General features: G+C 41.4%; 1 protein-coding gene across 9 annotated transcripts in view; it reads left to right on the top strand.

Annotated features, from left to right (window-relative positions):
• Positions 1 to 7,068: 7,068 nt before the first annotated feature.
• LOC110976494 (uncharacterized) overlaps positions 7,069 to 19,317 on the top strand; it is a 32,263-nt gene continuing 20,014 nt past the window's right edge. For 2 of the 9 annotated variants that reach the window (XM_022229816.2, XM_022229805.2), the window contains exons 1-3: positions 7,069 to 7,223; positions 9,373 to 9,449; positions 17,732 to 17,967. The gene's annotated coding sequence lies outside the window, so the exon portion shown is untranslated. Of the gene's footprint in view, positions 7,224 to 8,056; positions 8,265 to 9,372; positions 9,450 to 14,729; positions 14,857 to 17,731; positions 17,968 to 18,058; positions 19,211 to 19,317 lie in introns of those variants that run through there. The other 7 variants (XM_087148019.1, XM_087148018.1, XM_022229808.2 and 4 more) reach the window with 7 other exon arrangements.

Below are 19,317 nucleotides of genomic sequence, written 5' to 3'. Positions count from 1 at the left end.
TCGTTGCAAAATTCCATGCGGAATTCCGGAAAAGAAAACAGAGCTGAAGCCTTACTCCAAATCTAGTTATTTTGAGAAGCGCCGACGTTGATATATTGAGATTGACATTGAGCCGGGCGAGAAAGTGATGATGTCACGTCACGTTCGCAGGCGGGAAACTAGGTTAGATATGATAATTTAATTGGATGGGCTAGGGGTGGACGTACCTGCAAGACAGGAGATGTGTAGGCGAGTGGATATGGTTTGGAGAACTATGCTAAAAAAAAAAAAAAAAAGATAACAAAAATCGGAAGTTCGGGGAAAAAGATGCCGGGTGCAAATAGATGTCGGAGAGTGTGCCAAGCCCACTCACCGCATCAGCTGGAATACTAATAGATCTGAATGGACTTTTTTAAACAGGAAAGTAAAATTCTTAAATCATCGGGCGAAAAGGTCATTCCAGCAAGCGATGGTATATCGACCAGCCATTGAATTGAATTTTAAGGTCCAAGACGCGTAGCAAGGGATTTTGTTGTTTCCCGACACTATAGAATTTTCGTCTAGTGTTCCCTCTTTTCATTGTTCTGTTTACGCTATAGTATCGGCGTTCCAACTTTGTTGATAAAGTCCAGTACCGTTGCTACCCCTCCCCGATGACGCTGTTAGATGCAAGACACAATCTGTTGCTTTTTTAGAGGATTCTTTTCAAAGCTTTACACTACAAAACACCTCAAACAAAATATGAGAGATTGGGCTACATGTGCCACGCATTGAATTTTGATTGTGCACCGTGGCCCGATTTTTTAAAATAATTCAAACACTCTGCTTTTTCAAACTTCATACAATAAAAAAATTCAGACATCATTGTCATCTGATTGGCCCAGTATAAATTGGAAGGAATGTTTTCCAATATTTTCCAGAGCCTGAGACTGTAATTGTGTCGGAGCTTGCCATGTCGGTGTGTAGGGAGTTGTCTCACTGAGAATTCTCATCAGAGAGAAGGAAATTTGTACAATTTCTCAAAGTGATGTTAGATTTCGCTGTCTTGTTGCTTAAGTTGCTGTTGTTCCAGGGTCCTTCAGTGTTGCCATGCCAACTGCATAACTGGACCGAGGCAGTGAAACACCAACTATGAAACTGCATCTTGAAGTGCTAAACATCTTTCCTCCAAACACATTGAAAGCTAGGCATGTTTCACGTGACCTAAACATGGAAGTGACCTAAACATGTTTACTTTGTCACAGTTCACAAGAGTCTAAACATGTCAAACCTAAACATGTGGGTACAAACTTAGCGTTTAGAGATGTGTTTGGATCCTAAGCACCATTTTACAGTGTACCGATGGTAAAAACGTCTTAGCTCTCAACAGTATTGGGGGGGGCCTATTACCAAACTGTTTAAACAGTGGAGTTCCAATAGTTCAATTTCGCTGAAGCATCGTTTTTTGTGATATCGAAAGAGAAACTAGAAACGAAAAGAGCCGAAGCAAAGCCTGCTTTTCACCGTTCTTCGTCAGTTTTTATTTTAGCATTTATCTCCTGCTTTGTTTTGAGTTTATGGAGGTGTTTCTTTCAGATGTTCACCGCAACAAAATGGTTTAAAACCCCGATGTTTCATAACAACACCAGACTGGTGTTCGCTTTTAATGCTGAGGCTGTTTATTTTACGCTAAAGTTTGGGCACTAATCCTTACGTTTTATAACGACTTATTCACCATGCTGCGCGTTTTGTCACCATATCTTTGCCATTTTTAAGGTCGATCATCAAAATTATAATAACCCGCATTTTATGCATAGCGCCAGCCTACTTTTCCTGAGAGAAAAAAAAAGTGCTTCGATAAAAATGAAGTAAAGGTCAATAAAATTAGGGTTTAAACAATTCAGAAACAAAATTGTTTGACGGATGACACATTCCGGATGGTGTTGAGGACAAATTGGGAGCCAGCAATGAAGACGGTGCGATCAACGCTACATCGTTGACAGAAGATAAGGAATGATGATATTTATGGTGCATGTCCGATTCATGGCCCTGCTGCGCGTCTTCGAAGAAATCCGTGCACCGATGCATTGGACGGAAAAATTATCAGGTAACTGAGAATGACGTAATGTCGATGACAGGTGGTACTTTTCGACAATCGCGATCTGCGCCGCTGATGAGTGAACAGGCGCAAACACTTGTAAGTCAATTGGTTCATGCATTTTGTGACATCAATGCACCTGGTTCCAGAAGGCAATTTATATACCCGGCAAGAAATGAGACCGAGGGGTACCCCCCCAACATGTCCAATCCCTATACACATTCCAGGCTATTATTACTTAATATACCCCCCAAGATGTCTGAAAGGAATTCCCCAGATTCCTGCGAGACAATGACCAACACAAAGCAGGGGGGTTCTCTCCGTCTCATGCCTTGCTGCATATGGCAATTTAGGAGCACCTCTGGTGATTATCAAAGCCAGTATCTTAATAGTTTGAACTGAACATTAAAATGCACATTGTGTCTCACAATTTTTGCATTGCCACTGAAAAGATACATATTTCAGACATGTTGCTGCTGAATTATGCTTACGCGGACTTTTGTTCATATACGTGTACTCGTGAGCAAATAGGTATAGGCGTTTCAGCGTTTAGACCTTTAACGGCAGGCATTATAAAAGTTGCATCTTGAGGAAACGCGTCCCATGACCCATATGGAAGTAGGCCTAGGAGTCAAAGTGAGTTACATTTTAGGCCATTAAGAAAGAAAAAAAAGGAAATACCAAACTAGGCCTATAAACTGGGACCTGACACCTAGGACCTAACACCATGAAAGTAAAGCGTGCCGTTGGTCATTGTAGTCAAGTTGTAAGCAAAAGAATGAGAAAGGATGCGTGTCAGCTCAAGGAGGACACGAACGAGATGAAGCGAAGCAAAAGACAACGTTTGATGCAAAATAACTTTCATTCATATTAGAGCATAACAATTTGCAATTGCAGAGAGGTAGTCATAATAAGAAACAAACAAACAAACAAACAAACAAACAAACAAACAAAATTTGTTTATGAACCGAAGTATGATCTGCAATTTATCAATACAGCACGATATTTTCTTAATTCGCTTTCCGCTATCTGGCCGCCCAGTAATTTAATCCTGATACAAAGGAACATCTCGACTGGGTGTAGCCTGAAGTGCTTGAGAATCTCCCCGGCACGTCATGAATCTAATCCCAGATATTCTAGCTGGATCGAGTGCTGTGTTTACGAGTGTCGTCCTTGTGATTGTCAACATAGCCAAACAGGGACGCCCCTCAAAACATCGTGGATCCAGGCTTTTTTCTCTTCTGGAGAGTATGCGTGACTTTCATTATTACTCTTTGTTTATCAAAGGTTTCTCTCGCTGCTGATTATTTGCACCGAAGTGAAAGGTAACCAAGGCTGGCACGTCGCACCGCAAAAAGCAACAAAACGCAGTCATTTGAGGGTAAACCCGTTGTTTCTCTGCTCTCCAAAAGCATCATTATTTTTAATCTAGCGCCCTCAAGGCTTCAGTGTTAAACCCAACGGGCTATCTCCTCTCTCGGATCTGCTGTGGTAGCTAACGCTGTTTACTAAAGCTTGGTGGGCAGCAACGGAGGTCGTTCGCTCGTCACCCAGCAAGCGCCTAGTGACGAGCGAACCTAGCTTGTTTGGAACTAAACTTCGCTGGTTCACGAACAACTAGGAAAGGCGTGCATCGCGGTCGCATTGCTACCAACAACTTTCGACCAACGCAGCTCTTAAAAATGTAATTGGTTAACCCACAAAAAAATGAAAAGAAATTGAAAGATTAGTGACCAAACAAGAATTTCATTTGTGTTTCAGAAATCTCAGGGATGTTTGCATGCATGTTACTGGGCCCTGAACAGTGCTGATTTTACACTGTTTTCAATGGAGCTTGAATAAGTGGACTGTACCCATAATGTCTGATCTCTGGACTAGCGGTGCGCGACGTGGCCGGCCCGCCCTCCTCTTCCATTCCCTGCTGTCGCAACCCGTGAGTCACACAAGCGAACCATTGTTACAGGGCGCCATCAATCCGTGACGGAGTTAGACAAGCGCAAAGCCCAGTGTGTTACAAGCTGCATCTGCCTGCGCGGACCAAATCACGATTTGCCTTCTCTGTTAATTAAAGCACTTTGTGGTCCGTGGACTGAGCGGAGAAAAGGTTGAAGCCACTGACATGATTTTCAGTTGGAATTTCTGAGCAATCTGGACAAAATCAGGCCTTCTAAATAGCTCTATTTAGTTTGCAATGAACTTCTCGACTTTTTTTTAAATTAAGGGTGATCATCTTATGGAGGAAAAATATGTTTAAACAGTCACTGGTTAACCCAGAAAAATATGGAAAGAGAAATAAAAGAAGATGAAATAACTTCCAATTTGATGTGTATCTTCAGCACCTGAGAAACCTTGGAGTTCTTTTCCGATTTATTTTTTAAAGTGGGGATATTATTTATCAATGTTGGATAAACATAGTCCTAAATACACTTCCATATATGTAGCAGATTATTTACTGCTCTGCAACCTTGTGGCCAAATGGCTGCGGCTCTCGGTAGTATCGGCGGCCACGGCCACTTCCCATGCAGGAGTGTTTACCAGTTTCATGTTCCGTGGTTTAACAGCAGCAGCCACTTGATTCGGACGCTACCTGCCCTATCTCTCTTGTTTCAAGGCAGGATTTTCTTTTCTTAAAGGTTGCAGCTTAAAGGAGGGTTGGACAACGTTCCGGGGAACTCCATGATAGTTTGATTGGATTTTCTTCACCAACATAAGTTCCATTTTTTCAAGTTTGTGATTGAGGAACTTGGGAGATTTTCAGAAGCAGAATTCAGCTGATTCATGATAGAGCGCTGAATGAAACGATGTTCACATAGCAGTTAATAACTTATGGATAAACGATCATAAAATCTGAAACCAAAGGAGTGGGGAGCAGGCCATCAACGTGAGCATAAAATGCTCAACGATGAAATTTTCACCGTGCATGTGACGCATCCTTGTCTGTACTGAGAAACTGTTTGGTGAAAATGTGGACTCAACTTCGGGAGAAAGTAAATAAAAGTTCATGATGTATGTGACTTTGCGTTTTAATTTCACCAGCAATGTTTGCGTTCAAAATAATGAGTTAATTGAATCTTCTCTAGCAGATACTTAGAATTTTCACCAAAACCACGGTCAATCGTCGACATCCTGTTTTTCTCTTTCTTGTTACCAGATGACAAGAAATAATAACACAATGAGATGCACATTCCTTGCACTGAAAATACATCTAAGCTTCTGCATAACAATTGGATGTTGGATCTTATTATTCAATAACTGACCTATATTTAAAAAAAGATGATGTCATATCCACCGATAGTGTTTTTAGTGGCACCGTGGAGTCTATTGTACAGGCCGCAAACTTTGCATGAAAGCACGTGCCAATGGGATTTCGCCACATGCTTTTCTAGTGGACTCGATGACATGAAAGAAATCACGTGATAACAAGCTTCAATCAGCCCATTTCGGTACTTTTAGAAGTTTGTTTGAATTAATGCCACTGTTTGACATTATCAGTACTTGTTTGCCATGACCCGGATACTGTGACTATACAATGAGGCGGATCTATGGAGTCCCCGAACGGACCTTCGGATAGGTTGCTCTTTTTTTACTGCTTGTCCAAGCAGTCAAAATGCCGCACCAGCAGGGATTTACTGCAACAGACAGCGATATCGGGCAACCTTGTAATTATTTGTTTACATTGACACAAGAGCTGTTTGCTTTTGTAAGTACATGAGGGTACAGTGAGAAGTCTGGGTCACAAAATGGATGGCTTTTCTCCGTTCAAGTAGGTTCAACGATCAGGGATTTTCCCTTTGAAATGAAGGAGCAGGATTTGACGGGCTTGGTGGTGGGGTTCCGCGAGAGAAGCTCGTAGTTTCTACGAATGGGACCCATGGGGCCCCAGGGATTTCAAGGGTTTGAACTAGTTACTAGCAGAGGTTCATTAAAAGGGTGTGCAAGTTATTCTCTTCACCAGGGGACATATTTTCCGTTTACAGGGGCATTATGTACAGGGTAGCCTGTTTGACACAGCGTCCTTCCCCTTGATGCGCCCCGTTCACGATGAGAATTGTGCCTGCTGAGAACCTACGTATCCAAGCACATCGGACACAAATGTGGCATGCTGGGATGAGCAGGGTGATTGGGCTGTGGGAAGGGGGAATCAAGTTACTAAGGGAGTCGAGGATCACCTCAACTTCCAAAGTCCACCACAAAGTTATAGACCACTCTCATTTTGCCCGCAACTTGTCTGGGCGGTCAGAGGTGGCAGAAATATCCCCTTTTAGCTGGTTTCGATTTTACCTCGAATTCTTTCAAAATGCACATTTGTCTCATTTATTTTAAATTAGGTTGTATTTTCATTTAGTATTTAGTAGTGCGTGTATTATCATCCGGTGTTCTGATAGCTGCGTGGAATTTTTAACACTTTATAATTAATTAATTAATTAATTATTCTTTTACTTGTGTACCCTCGGCAACCACAGTCCGCGGTCTCCAATGATAGCATTATAGGCCTGCGTATGTTTAAATTGATTATCCACGGGTAGTTGATGCACCTCGGGTTTGGAACTTTGCATGCTGTTTCATCCTCGCCTTCAGCCCAGAAAATTTGGAGCATGCACTCCTCGCAGTATTCCCTTGGGTCTTACGTATGCCCCTGATGCTTTGCAAACGACAAAATGGCTTGAAAAGATTATTTTAGATCTGCTTATTACGTAACATTGTGCTTCGCTATGTACATGTACATGTATATTAAAAATGAAAAATGTCGACCTTGCCCTGAGGAAAAACACGATTAGAGAACAACCTTTTTTGTGATGAAATGGGCATCCCGTCTGCTGTACATCATTAGAATACTGTGAAACGATTCATAATTGGTCAGGTTTCCCCCGAAAAGCAACCGCCCTGAAAGCCGGATCTGTGCATCATTATACCTTTATCACTAAGTTGATACCGGGCGGCGGAGGGAATTCCCCAGTTACCAGTTTGACCGATGTGACCTTTCAATGCGCTAATTGCAGCGCAACCCTGTCGCCTCTTGCACTAAAGGAAGGCAGCCGTATCCGGCACCCATCTACTCAGCTGCTCCATAATCACGCGCGTGTTTAACGGTGTATTCGTTATCAGACCATTCTTCGTTATGTACATCTCAAGATATGATCTTCATGTTGCGCTAATCGCGATAAAGGTAAGGTATGGTCAGATTCTCATGCGAGGCTGTATTGTTGGACAATTTTATCCTTTTAAATGAACTCGTTCATAGGCTAGTAGCGTAGAAAAGTTCCTGCAAGTGCAGTGTCTGCCGGGCCATGGCTGCGTCGTTCCAGGTTGTACGTAGTACTAGGGCCATGCACGATCACACTCACAGACATGACACAAGAGGCACACATCACACCTCGGAGACTATCCCTGTATTCGGAGAAGTCTCTTTCTTTGGGAACAAACTCAGTCCCCTGAAAGAGAGAGTGTCTCCTGAAAAGGGGACATTTTTCCCTAGTGTTTTTAGGTAAAAAAAAATATCGGTATGCTATTTTCGTTTGTTTTTTTCTCCCATATTTTTTTTTCATTCATATTTAGTTATACTATTACCATTTGTTCATATCGATACCTTGGGGGACTAAGCCTGCGAGAGTTTATTTCCTGCTGCACATCAGTGGAAAAACTGCCCAAAAAATGAACTTTTTTGGCATCCTTCGTCATTGTACACATAATTTTCACAATATCTCTTAGTTCTTGAAGGAGCTCGAAGCTACATGTAAGATGCTATACTTTACAGAAAATAACCAATAAAATAAAATTTTTAATCATTTAGACTCACAGATTTCATGACAAATGTTACATTTGTTGTAAAAATCCTTTTTTTTTGGCATGCAACTCCTAATTTCAACTTGTCGTATTATTTAACAGTGTCACCGTGTGGCTTTGTTCCAAAAAGTGTTTCTTGGGCAAGCCTTCAACTTTCTAATAACGTAAGAATCGTCGTGATTGGTTCAGGAAAACACTCAGGTTTCTTTCTTTCAGAAAGACATACCATCTGAAGTTACTTGTGGCTCAGCTGACAATGACTATCCTGTGGGTGCCCATGCATGGGTGCACTCGCCCCTACTTGTACATGCCGTAAACAGGATGTAAATGTGAAGTAGCTCTCCCGAGAACTAGGGGAATTCAAGGTCATCTGTGTACAGCAGCTTCAGCCATGCATTTTGATGGAGTCCTTTTGGCACCAAAGGTTTCCATATGTTTATGACATTTGTGCCATGTCACTAGATTAAATATATCATAAAGAAATGATTTTTTAAAAAATTGTTTTGATGTTGTCTTTTCCTCACCCTTTGTGTGCCAGTGCAGACTCCTGCTTGTAATCCTAGAAGAAAACGGTAGGCCTAGAATTTTTTTAAACAGCAGCCTTGGGTATTTTTTTGTTCTGCTGAATCCAATTTAGGCATTAAATGGATCCCCGGGGCAATAATAGGATCTCCATGACCACTTAAAAAAAAATTCCCCCATATAGAGCCTGGACATTATATCTTTCCCCGGGGACTGATTTTGTCCTTGAATGGACTTGGGCCTCATGCAAGGACAGTCTCCCAGTTGCAAGGTGTGCCTCTGCCAGTCATAGTCATAATTTAACGGAAATTAATGGGACAGATACAGGGGAAAGTAATTCTTATCCTGCAAGGACATGAAAGAATGCATTAGTAATGTAGCCTTGAGTAACTCCAGCAAAGGGTTATTTTGTCCCTGTAAAGTGAAAGTAACTTTAGGCCTACTAACCTCCATGCTGAAATTACCCATTTGAATTTTGTACAAAATTACCTCAATTGAGAGAATAATCAAACACAAATGTACCGTCCAGTAGTCATGTATCACTTAAGCCTGGTTTCCATGTGGTTGTTTATAATGCAGACAGAACGCAAGACGTCTAGACACAGACAGTCACAGAAGAGACGCTATGTGATGTCGTTCCACCAAAAAATTAAACAAAATGGCGTCCGAAACTCAGAAAATTGTTGCAAAAAATGCCTTTTTTAGGTGGCAGTGTTGCCTCTTGAAGTCAAACCGATACTTTAGTTTGATGTAATTTGTTAATTAATGGTCAGCTATTTTGTTGATGGTTGGGGCTGCATTAAGGAGAAAACAAAATGAGTGGTACTAAGCAAGAGAAACATCGTTGTACGCCCTCATGCCAGTGTGCGTGTTTGTGTAGGCCTACTCAGCGACTTGACGCAGATAGTCGGCAAAGTTGAACCGGGCTCAACTTTGCCGATCCATCTGGGGCTGAAGTGCATTTGTGGCGACACTTCCATTTGACATGTTTCCCTTTTTCTGCGTTGCAGTTTGCATCTTGATTGCGTTGTTCTCTGTGTTTCGCACATCGATATGGAAACCAGGCTTATTGGTTGTACACACAGCGGTAAGTGCAGACTTATTCAGTTACTCTGAGCTACAGGCACCAGTATAAATTTTACCCTAGGGATCCAAATTCCCATCAGAGTTGAGAGGGGTACGGTGGCACATTTTTGAGCAAATGTGCACAGCTTAAGTGGTACCGGTATTTCACTCGGAAAGTCCCTGCAAACACCTGTGCAAGAAACGTGCATTTCTTGCCCAGATTTCTAGTATCTTAGTACACTAACATGTACATCAGCATCTGTGTGTGCGTGTACACGTACGAGTAAATGTCTGTACGCGATGAAATGTCCCATGCCACTCAATTTCACTTCACGGAATGCAACATGTCATATATACATGTATAGTGTGTGCATCACTGAGGAAACAACTGCAATCATTACGGATACCCAGCAGTTCATACAGAGAGAATTTAAATCGTGGGCAGGGACCATGAGGGCAGTTTTGGAACGTTTACTCAGGATTCAACAACTACCCTCGTAAGGCGTTTCTTGAAGGTGCCGTGCTGACTTTGTGAAAGAGTACAGGAATACTACATGTACATGTTGGTGTAGTTTCAAGCAAGTTCCATTTGTTGGGATGTTGAGTTTGCAGTCCGGTAGTGGATTCGAAAATGCAAGGATGGGTTTGTGGTTGGATCCGTGTAAAAGATTTTAATTATCTTTCAGAAGGAAGTTTTTGTGCATTCCCTTTTCATTTGATTGGAAAGTTAAGTGACCAGGTCAAAGTGAATGGTTGGTATCACATCCTGGTTTTGTTCTTTGGAAATACCGTAGCAAAGTCCGGTGGCCCCAATTAGAACTGGAAATTAGATATGGTGGGGCTTTATGGCCATCATTAGACGAAGCTCCGTGATGGAATGACTAGATGTGCTGGCATTCACTGTTCTTTGAACTAATTCCAGTTCAAAGTACTTTGGTGGGGTCCTTTCATCCCCCTGGACTTTTGTCAAAAGCTGGTATCAGGTATGTTGCCGAGTCCCAATTTAAAGAGAAGTAGGGAAAATGTACTGAAAGATACACGGTGTACATGTATTTTTGTCAATTTGATTGAATGGGTTAGTCCGGTCTTTGCATCGAACCTCTGAGGAAAACAGGGCAACCTTACAGTTTGGCAATTGAAGGAGGTTCCGAAATGTTTTCCCTCTTTGGATCTCGTTTGAAATCATGCAGGTGCACAATACAGTGTGGATTATGGAAGGCCCACGATACAGTACACTGTAGTTTGGGGTCGGTTGACAACAGATTTTTTTCATTGTTGCAATTATGTGAGCTACCACGTACAGTATTGTGACCTCTTGCTCTGCATACTGTACACACATGTTCTCTATTCACACACAAGTTCCTTGTGCAGTTTTGTCTTTGGATTCACACGTCTCAGTAACAGTAATGATGGATTAATAATTTGAAAATCGAACACGCATTTAATAATTTGGGAAGCTGATCAAGGCAAGGCACCTTGCAACTACATGTACCATCGCTTTTCAAAGTGGGATGGGGCCCAGTTGTTAGACCATCAGACATACATGTGGGTCAATCCATTATGCCCCACCCAAATATTGGACCTGCAAAAGGTGTGGGTGTGGGGGGAGGGGTAACAGGCCCCCTTTGACAAAAATGGGAGGAGGGGGCACTGCCCCCCCCTTGCCCCCCTTCTGCCAGCGGTGATTAGTACCCCTCCTCACAGGACCCATAAAAATACCTAAAACCATCTCAACTCCCTCCAGGGAAGAGTGCCAGTTGTTGTTTTTCCTCAATACAGGAGTGTAGCTGCAATGAATGTTTGTTAGACACAATTTTTTTGCAACTGTTTACTCTTCTTCAATGTATGAAAACTCTTTTTCATTCTTGTTTGGTTAAATGCATTGAAAAGTGCACTTTTAAAAACTTTTAAAATCATCCATGCTTTTTCAGGACAACGGAGGGTGCTATTTCTGTGTTGTCATCCATGCAAGACATAGTTCAGTGAATGTTTTTGTTCAAATTGTGAGCCCAGAATTTACTTACTGAAAAAAACATTCTGAGAATTGGATTGATGTCTACTTATTGCTGTGCACATCAACAACAACAAATAAGCAAAGAAGAGAAAATTCAGTCCAGCAAAATCTTACAAAAATGCTGGACTTTTTTGTGTGCAAACCAGTGTAACATTGAGGCTGTCTTCGCGGATGACATCACAGTTTTGTGAATGTGGAAATACTCATTTGCATAAAAACCAAAAAGACAGTAAAAATGCCCTTTGAAACAGTGAAACAAAAGTGAGACACAAAGTAAGGTGCATTTTGAAGGTTGGTATTAACCAAATTTGATTGCATCTACCGCTGCCCTTTAAGTTTAACCCCCTGTGCGCACGGTGTTCATAGATGTCAATATTTTTTCAACCTGACAACATCAACACATGCTCTCTGTATCACTACCACATCCCCAGCGTGTACTTGTACTTGTCAGTGCTGTCTGCTGTAGATCCTGTTCCACGTTTGTAAGGGGGAGAGTCTTTGGGTGACATGCTTTTTCTGGATATTCACCATGTGGGGCATGTGTAGTTGTACACGTATACCTGTTAACAGAAGCCTCAAAGGAATTCAGAAATCATGGAAGGGCATGAGGTGCTCGAATCTCAGGATTGTTGCCCATGGGAAATAAGAAAAGCAACATGGAAAAGACCCAGAAATAAAATGAACTGAACAGGAAGGCTGACAGAAAGTTCCCCTTTGGGCCTCTTTTGCCACCTGTGCACTGAATTAACCCATACACTGCACTTGAAGCATTCCCATGTATAGTACAATGTACATGCAGTCGTAATTCGACGGTTATTGACAAAAATATGATCTCGCAGATCCCATATGAGATTTGAAGCTTTTCAGAGTGGAGGTACATGTAGCATGTAAACGAGATAGGTTTGTGGTAGCACCATGGATATACATGCTTATGTATCCCTTTTTTTTCTCCTGACGACAGACAGAGCATACAGTGCGAAATGTTGAGTACGACCAGTTCTTTTCAGAACCCCACGTACTCAAAAAAGAGATATATCCATGGTGCGACCGCAAACCTATCTCGTTTACTCTCAGATCCCATTGGGAAAACATGCGGTGATGCATTACAGTTCATGTATTTTGTGTGCTCTTTCCAATAAGGGCTAAATACAGGAACTGCATGTAATAGCAGGCAGTCTGACAGAGATTCCACCGATACTGTAGGCAAATATTTGCCCAGTTAAACAACTGTGGCAGGATTGAGTACTGTAGGGATTGACCAGTTATTGAACACAGTAATAGAATGTCTATTGTTATCATTAATCTCTAATCTAGGCATCTTTACCTGTCCTGAAAACTTGCTTACCTGTAAATGCAATCCTCACTGATGTAAAGGAATTGAACATTGAAATAAAAAAACCAGCACAACAAAAAAAGTTGACACTGTTGCGAAATCAACAAAATTTCAGCTCCGTTTGAGCAAGTTCGAGCGAGGACCAGGTGTTGACTGCTTGGTTGAAATTGCCCGGTAGCCAGGACATATTTTGGGCACAGGGTTACCGGGGAAAATCAACCAGTTATTGACGAGTGGTCTCTGTTGGAACTTGCCCTGTGTATTTGGATCTGCTTGTAAGAGCATTGGGCCATTGTAAGTAGAGCTTTAAAGTTTGTTATCCGACTGAAAAATTCAAATTTGAAAGATTACATCTTGTAACTTTTTTGAGACAGATTTTGATAAATTGTAAACGTGCATGCCCTCTAAAAGTCATGACAGTAGAGTGTACAATGTGGGAGTTCACTGTGTGCAGGTGGTTTATTGGTTTAAGCTGACTGTGTACATGTATGGCAGAAACAGAAAGATACATTATGCAAGGAATCCTCCTGGTATGGTTTGAAAAAAAACAAACAACACAATTAATAGATTTCAGAGTTGCTCATGGGATTCCCCTAGTCGGTCAGGTTTCTTCTTGGTTCTAGTTTTGTTGACTGAGCCACAATAGTGGGGTTTGTTGTGCTTCCTCATTGAAGAGGGAGGGACAAGTCAGCATTTTTTTTTACCCTCTATCATAAGCGTGCCAGAGGACTTCTATGTAGTGATTGAGAAAGGCTGAACGGTCCAGGAATTTGTGTGCCTGGGAAACAGTGGCGTACATGTAACTAGGATTTTACAAGTGTGGGGACATCAGCATCTTATGGGAGGGATCACCAGCTTTCAGTGGTGTGGTTTTTTTTTTTGGGGGGGGCATGTTTGTGTGAGCCTTGTCCAACATCCATTCAGCTTTATGTTTCGGGGGGGGGGGGGAGGACACGGGGGAGGGGCATGTGCCCCCCTGGCTATACCACTGTTGGGTAATTGTCAGTTCAAAGGGTTCAGAGGGTTTGGAAGAATTGTGGAGCAAATCTGCTGTGAAATAATACAGGAGAAAAAAATGTAGATAACAAAAGCTTTACATGTACATGGTAAATGTTTGCATTTCAGGACTCATTATGTACTCTTGCTGTGTACACATGTATTCTTAAAGTGTATTTTCAAATGTGGACCTTGACCACAGAGTCATCATTTTCGAATAAGAAATCCTGACAAAGTTTCCAAGTAATTCAGGGAATGTAATAGTATTACTACAAGCATGGGAAAGTCATTTAGTATCGGTTGGTCCATGCAGGAGTTCTTTAGGTCATCCAGGTCAAAGGTTGTTGAAAATCTGAAAGTTTACCTTAATATACTGGTAACTGCCAACCTCCCCCCCACACACGCTTGTGTATCCTGCATGTAGATGTGCCGTATATGTTTACAAAATTGAATTGGTTGAAGTACTGGTATATATCATTTGGACATAGCGTTTTCTTGTAAGCTACATGCTGTACAAAGCTAGTTTGGAAAATGAATAGACCGTAGGTTTCTGTTTTTTAGCAACTGCAAGTGTTGGTGTCAAAAGTGTTTGCATTTCGAGTTGTGTCCATTTAGGCCTGCACAGCAACAAATGGTGTATCATTGTGCCTTTCTGTTCAAATTCGTGCAGTTATGCAGATTGGGTGATTCCTCTACACCCTGGCCCATTTGCTCATTTAATCTGACGCCCACACGCTTGAATCCTTGCTCAGTCGACCCTTTGTTGACTTGGACTTTTTGGGAAGCCCCACCTTTGTGTTAGTTAATCCATATGTGGTAGGATTTTCTTGTGAACCACTGGGTTAAATTTTGTTTTATTTAGCTGTCAGCTGCCCACACCCATTTCCCTTTTCCAGCGCCCACACGCTTCAGCAAACAGTGATCATGTGTGACTTGTTGTCTTCTTTGGAAGCACTGCTCTTTGAAAGTCTTCTTTTGTGAGCTTCATTGACGGTAACGATCTTGTTGAATCAACTCTGGTTTCCTGCCTCCAAGTAACCAATCAAGCATTTTGCACACCATGTCAGCCTCACCCTAACCAACAATGTATCCTTTGAAGTACTAATTCAATTAGTTTCAACGATTTTGTTAATTATTTGTTATGGAACGTCGGAGCCCCCCATTCCTTGTAGTAAGTTATGTGAAGAGGAGTAAAATGAGGAGATTGATTTTCTCCTATCTTGGAGGCTACGGTTCCTTGGTACATGTAGTTGTCAGGGAAACCGAATGACATGTATGTGTGAGAAAACGTAAAACATGTGACGTATTGGGAATTAGTTTTAAATATGGGAAACATTTTTATGTTTATACCGATACTGCCAAGAAAGTGTTGATTCTGAATTCACAACCTCCCACTTGCATATAGTTTTGTCTGACGTGTAATGGAACTGATAAAATGCAGCTGGTTCCCAATGCCATGATTGGTTCCTCAGGTACTAGGTTCCAATGCTGAGTCTCAGTGCAGTACTGTATATGTACATGTACATGTACACGTACACTTATGTACCCGTATTATGTACCATTCAGGCACTGTAGCACTGTGTATGTCAGGCTATTAGTCTTACATCTGTAAGGTAGATTGCACCTGTTGGGAAAGGCTTCTGGCTGTAGTAGGAAATGTTGAAATTGTTGCAGTATAAAGGTTCTTGTCTTATGTAGTTCAGCCACGATTCATGTCTTTCTCAGTGTGTCTTTGGGCACAGAAATTCTTGACTTGAGCTCCATGTACGTGCACTTCAGACCCTCTTCAGTATACCTCTTTCAATGTACCCTCACTGAACTAGGACAACAACTGTGGGTTCATCGACAAGCTTCAAGTTCTGTTGAGCTTGCAGAATTAATACCACAATTAGAGTTGTCATAGTTCAGCATTTCACTTTAAATGCTATTGTTCCACCATGTGTCGGTACCAAGGCCTACACTGTCGATCAAGTTCTGTATAACATACCGTATATGGCTTCAAGAAACTTCTGCACTGGTACATGTCCATGCAAATAGAGGAAATACCTTGAACCAACAGATGCAAATGAATCACACTGTTTTGATATGACTTCTCAGTTTGTTTGGATATACTTGTCTTAATGGTTTATGGGTTTTGTTGCTGCTCCACAAGCATTGTCTGCAGCTTAATAGTTCCTGCTTTTCATTCAGAAAATTGGCAGCCTGAATAGATTGATCCGCTGCCTGTTATCTCTGCCTCATGCAAAGAAAGCAAACATGAGCACATTAGATCAGGGATTACAACAGATGACACAGTAAACATACATGTATTTCCTAGAAGATATAATTGGCCGGCTAACCATAATTCTCTTGGTAGAGTATCTTCTTGCATGATGTATATTTACAAATACCAGTTTATGCTCAGTTACAGTTTTTACATGTATGTTCTCCTATTTCTCCATGGACATGTTTTTCCAACTCATCAAAGTGTACACATGTACATTGTACATGTGTGTTGCCTCATTCTCTGACACAACTTACATGCATGTACATAGAAAATTAATGAATGCTACATGTGAAGTGGAACAAGACATTTGCGAGTCACCGTAAATTTGAATAAAATCTGGTACACTGAGTCATCTGATAAAACGTATGCATAACAACTTGAATTCTCCAGACTAAAGACGCTGTTGCTATACATTCTCATACCTATAGGTACCGGTACCTGCACTCTTTTTTTTACGTTGAATGAAAATTAAAAAAAAACCTGCGCTCACGTTAAAAAAGAAACTACACATGCAGTAACATGTATTTGTATTACGCGTACAGCTTCTCTCCAGATATTAGATTTTGCATGTTTTTTTTTTCTGTTTCTGTTATACTGCGGGCATTCAAACCATGTGGTGTGTGAAGAACATCAGGGACACCAGAGCAGCATGAAAAATAAAAAAAACGATTGTGTTTCAATTAGGGATTTGTTTCTCTTTCTCTTGCCTAAGAACATTTCCGGGTATTAGTGAGGAATGGCGAACACAAAAGAGGACGCTAAGTTTTGGAGGAGGGGGGGCTGAGCAGTGCCGACCGTACCAAAATTCACAAGCAGTCTGCTTCATCTGCTTGCCAGGGCTGAAACGAGAACAGAATTAACATGTTACCAGTATGCGTTTAATTCTTTGCTGGGATCACCAGGAACTCAATTGCCTTCAGTGGGATCTTGCTTGGTGTTGCACTGTTCCAGTCACATTCCCAAATATTTTTAAGATTGTAAATGCATGTAAACGAATTTGGATGTGCAAATCTAATTTCCTTTGCACCTGTAACATGCATGCATAAAAGTTGCAACAGCACAGTGAAGGTTGATCAGTTAATCAAATCCCATGCAATTGCTTTCTGCTGTGCCTCAACAAAGTGATCAGTTTTCCTACATGTACATGTTTTGATAAACCTACATATACCATACACCTACATGTATCTACCAATACAGTACCTATTGGCAGTTTTCCAGGTCAGAGGATGCAGTTGTCAAATAACAGCAAATTTTGTTTGGTTTGATCCAAATATAGCACTTGACCTGTTGTTACCAATATCTGTTTGGTGGGATGCAGTTTACTGCCAAGACCATTATAACTAAGACCTTTTTTGAAAGCTGACATGTCATCTGGTTCTGTCAAGCATGTATAATTTCACCTTTTTTTTTCTTCACTAGCTACAGTTAATGCACAACTCGGTTCATTGCCATTGCTTCCTTACACTTGATTTTGTGTCTTTTTTTTACGGCAGTCTTTTTTTTTTCAGTGTAAGTTCCCTTGTGCTAGGCCAACTGATTCAATGTCATCATTCCCTGACAGGCATTGAAACAGTCGTTAGCCCCATACATGTTCATGTACATCATGCACTGTCCAGTGGACAGTGCTTTATCATGCATCTTCCTGTGTCCTGCCGACTGCTGACACTCTGCCGTGCTTCCCTTGACATCTTGCAGCCCTACTCCTATTCTTGCTACCTCATGAGGCGGACATGATGTGTAACCCTGACTCAGCCAGTGGAGCCTTGGTGTCTTCCCATGATTCATGATAGAGCTTACTTCACTTCAGGCCATACGCATAAAGAAGGCTGTTGGATTCATGATCAGGAAACAAGTCTCTACTCCTAATGTGGCTACCTCTATACTGAGACTGCCCAGTGGACTTGCCAACTCAGAGAACAGGACCGTCAGAGGTACTGTAAAGGCCTGATTTGTTGTTTAATTTGTTAATCCAAATGAATATTTTTTGTTCCTGTCAAAAGAAGCTAAGGTACTCATGGGCATGTACCATACATGAGGAGCTCTGGCCTAAAACTGCATTGTGTATGGCTGTGATGTATAATGTGTGAGTTGACTTGTTTACTCTCCGTGGAACAGCTGAACATCTATATTTGTTTAATTGTGCATGCCAGAGAGATTTGGCATTTATAAAGGACCATTGACATGCATCAGTTGTGGGGGTTTTGACAATAACACCTGACACTGACCAGGGGGCCGTGTAATGAAAGAGGTATGAGGACGCACGTAAAATGCAAGGACTGAATCAAAAAGTACTTGACAACAAGTGTTTTTATAAATATGCTTTAAAAACCATGCTATTGTACACAATACATGTACTGTCAATTTACATGTGTATGCGGTTTTGGTTTTCGCACAGAGGAATTGAGTGTGTGCTAGATATTTAAGTCAACTTTTGCCAGTAGAATCAATTTCAAAGTTCTTTTCATCGTGTTAAAGATCCAAAGGTTCATTCTCTCTGAAATCAGGGCTTAATGGAGAAAACCCTAACTTTGCAATCAAAGTTGGCCAGTTATCAATATCGAATGGTGCGGACCAGCGCAGTGCACCTGATAAAGCATACAGCTAAACACTTTGTAACCATCTGTCATGAATATTTATGAACCTGCTGCTGGGACTGACTTGGGGAATCCCCTTCTGTCAGATGGACTGTTCCATTGTTCCCCAAGGGGTAGGGATTGTCCCTATGTGCAGCGATGCTGCCTCTGGGTGATTAATTATTGTGTATTTAATTAATGGATGTTCATCAATTGTACTGAACTGTATGATACAAAAGTACAGTTCTGTATTTTGGCCGTTATCCACGTAGAACAAAAAGGTGTACGCTGGCGTAACTGATGTTTTAGAAGATTTATGACAAGTTACAGCCCATAACTACTGTGCATGTACTGGTACATGTACACGCACTCTTGTCTAAGGCTCCAAGGCACATACAAAACCTGAAACTGGTGCTGAGTTTTTGGATAAGAATCATTTTTGTGCAGATGTCTCTGATCTTGCCCTTTATATGTGTGTCTCGAGAAGATATCCGTTGCGGAAATTCTCGTATACCATACCAGTGGGCTGGAACAAAGCCAGATGTCTCCCTAAAAATAATTCAAGCTCGCGTATACCCCTGCATTCGAATCTCATTGCAAGGTAAGTCTGGACCTGCGAGAGTTTGTGTTGTTCTGCCAGCATTTTTCAAGTTCGTGTTGCGGTTCATTTCATTGCATTATTATTTATAGTTACATCTTACCAACAGT

The sequence above is a fragment of the Acanthaster planci genome, linkage group LG17 (genome assembly GCF_054643075.1).
Source record: "Acanthaster planci isolate LZ-2023a linkage group LG17, COTS_SCS, whole genome shotgun sequence".
Classification (NCBI taxonomy): Eukaryota; Metazoa; Echinodermata; class Asteroidea; order Valvatida; family Acanthasteridae; genus Acanthaster; species Acanthaster planci.
The sequence above is the reverse complement of the archived record's forward strand: the minus strand, read 5'-3'. Positions and strand labels throughout refer to the sequence as shown.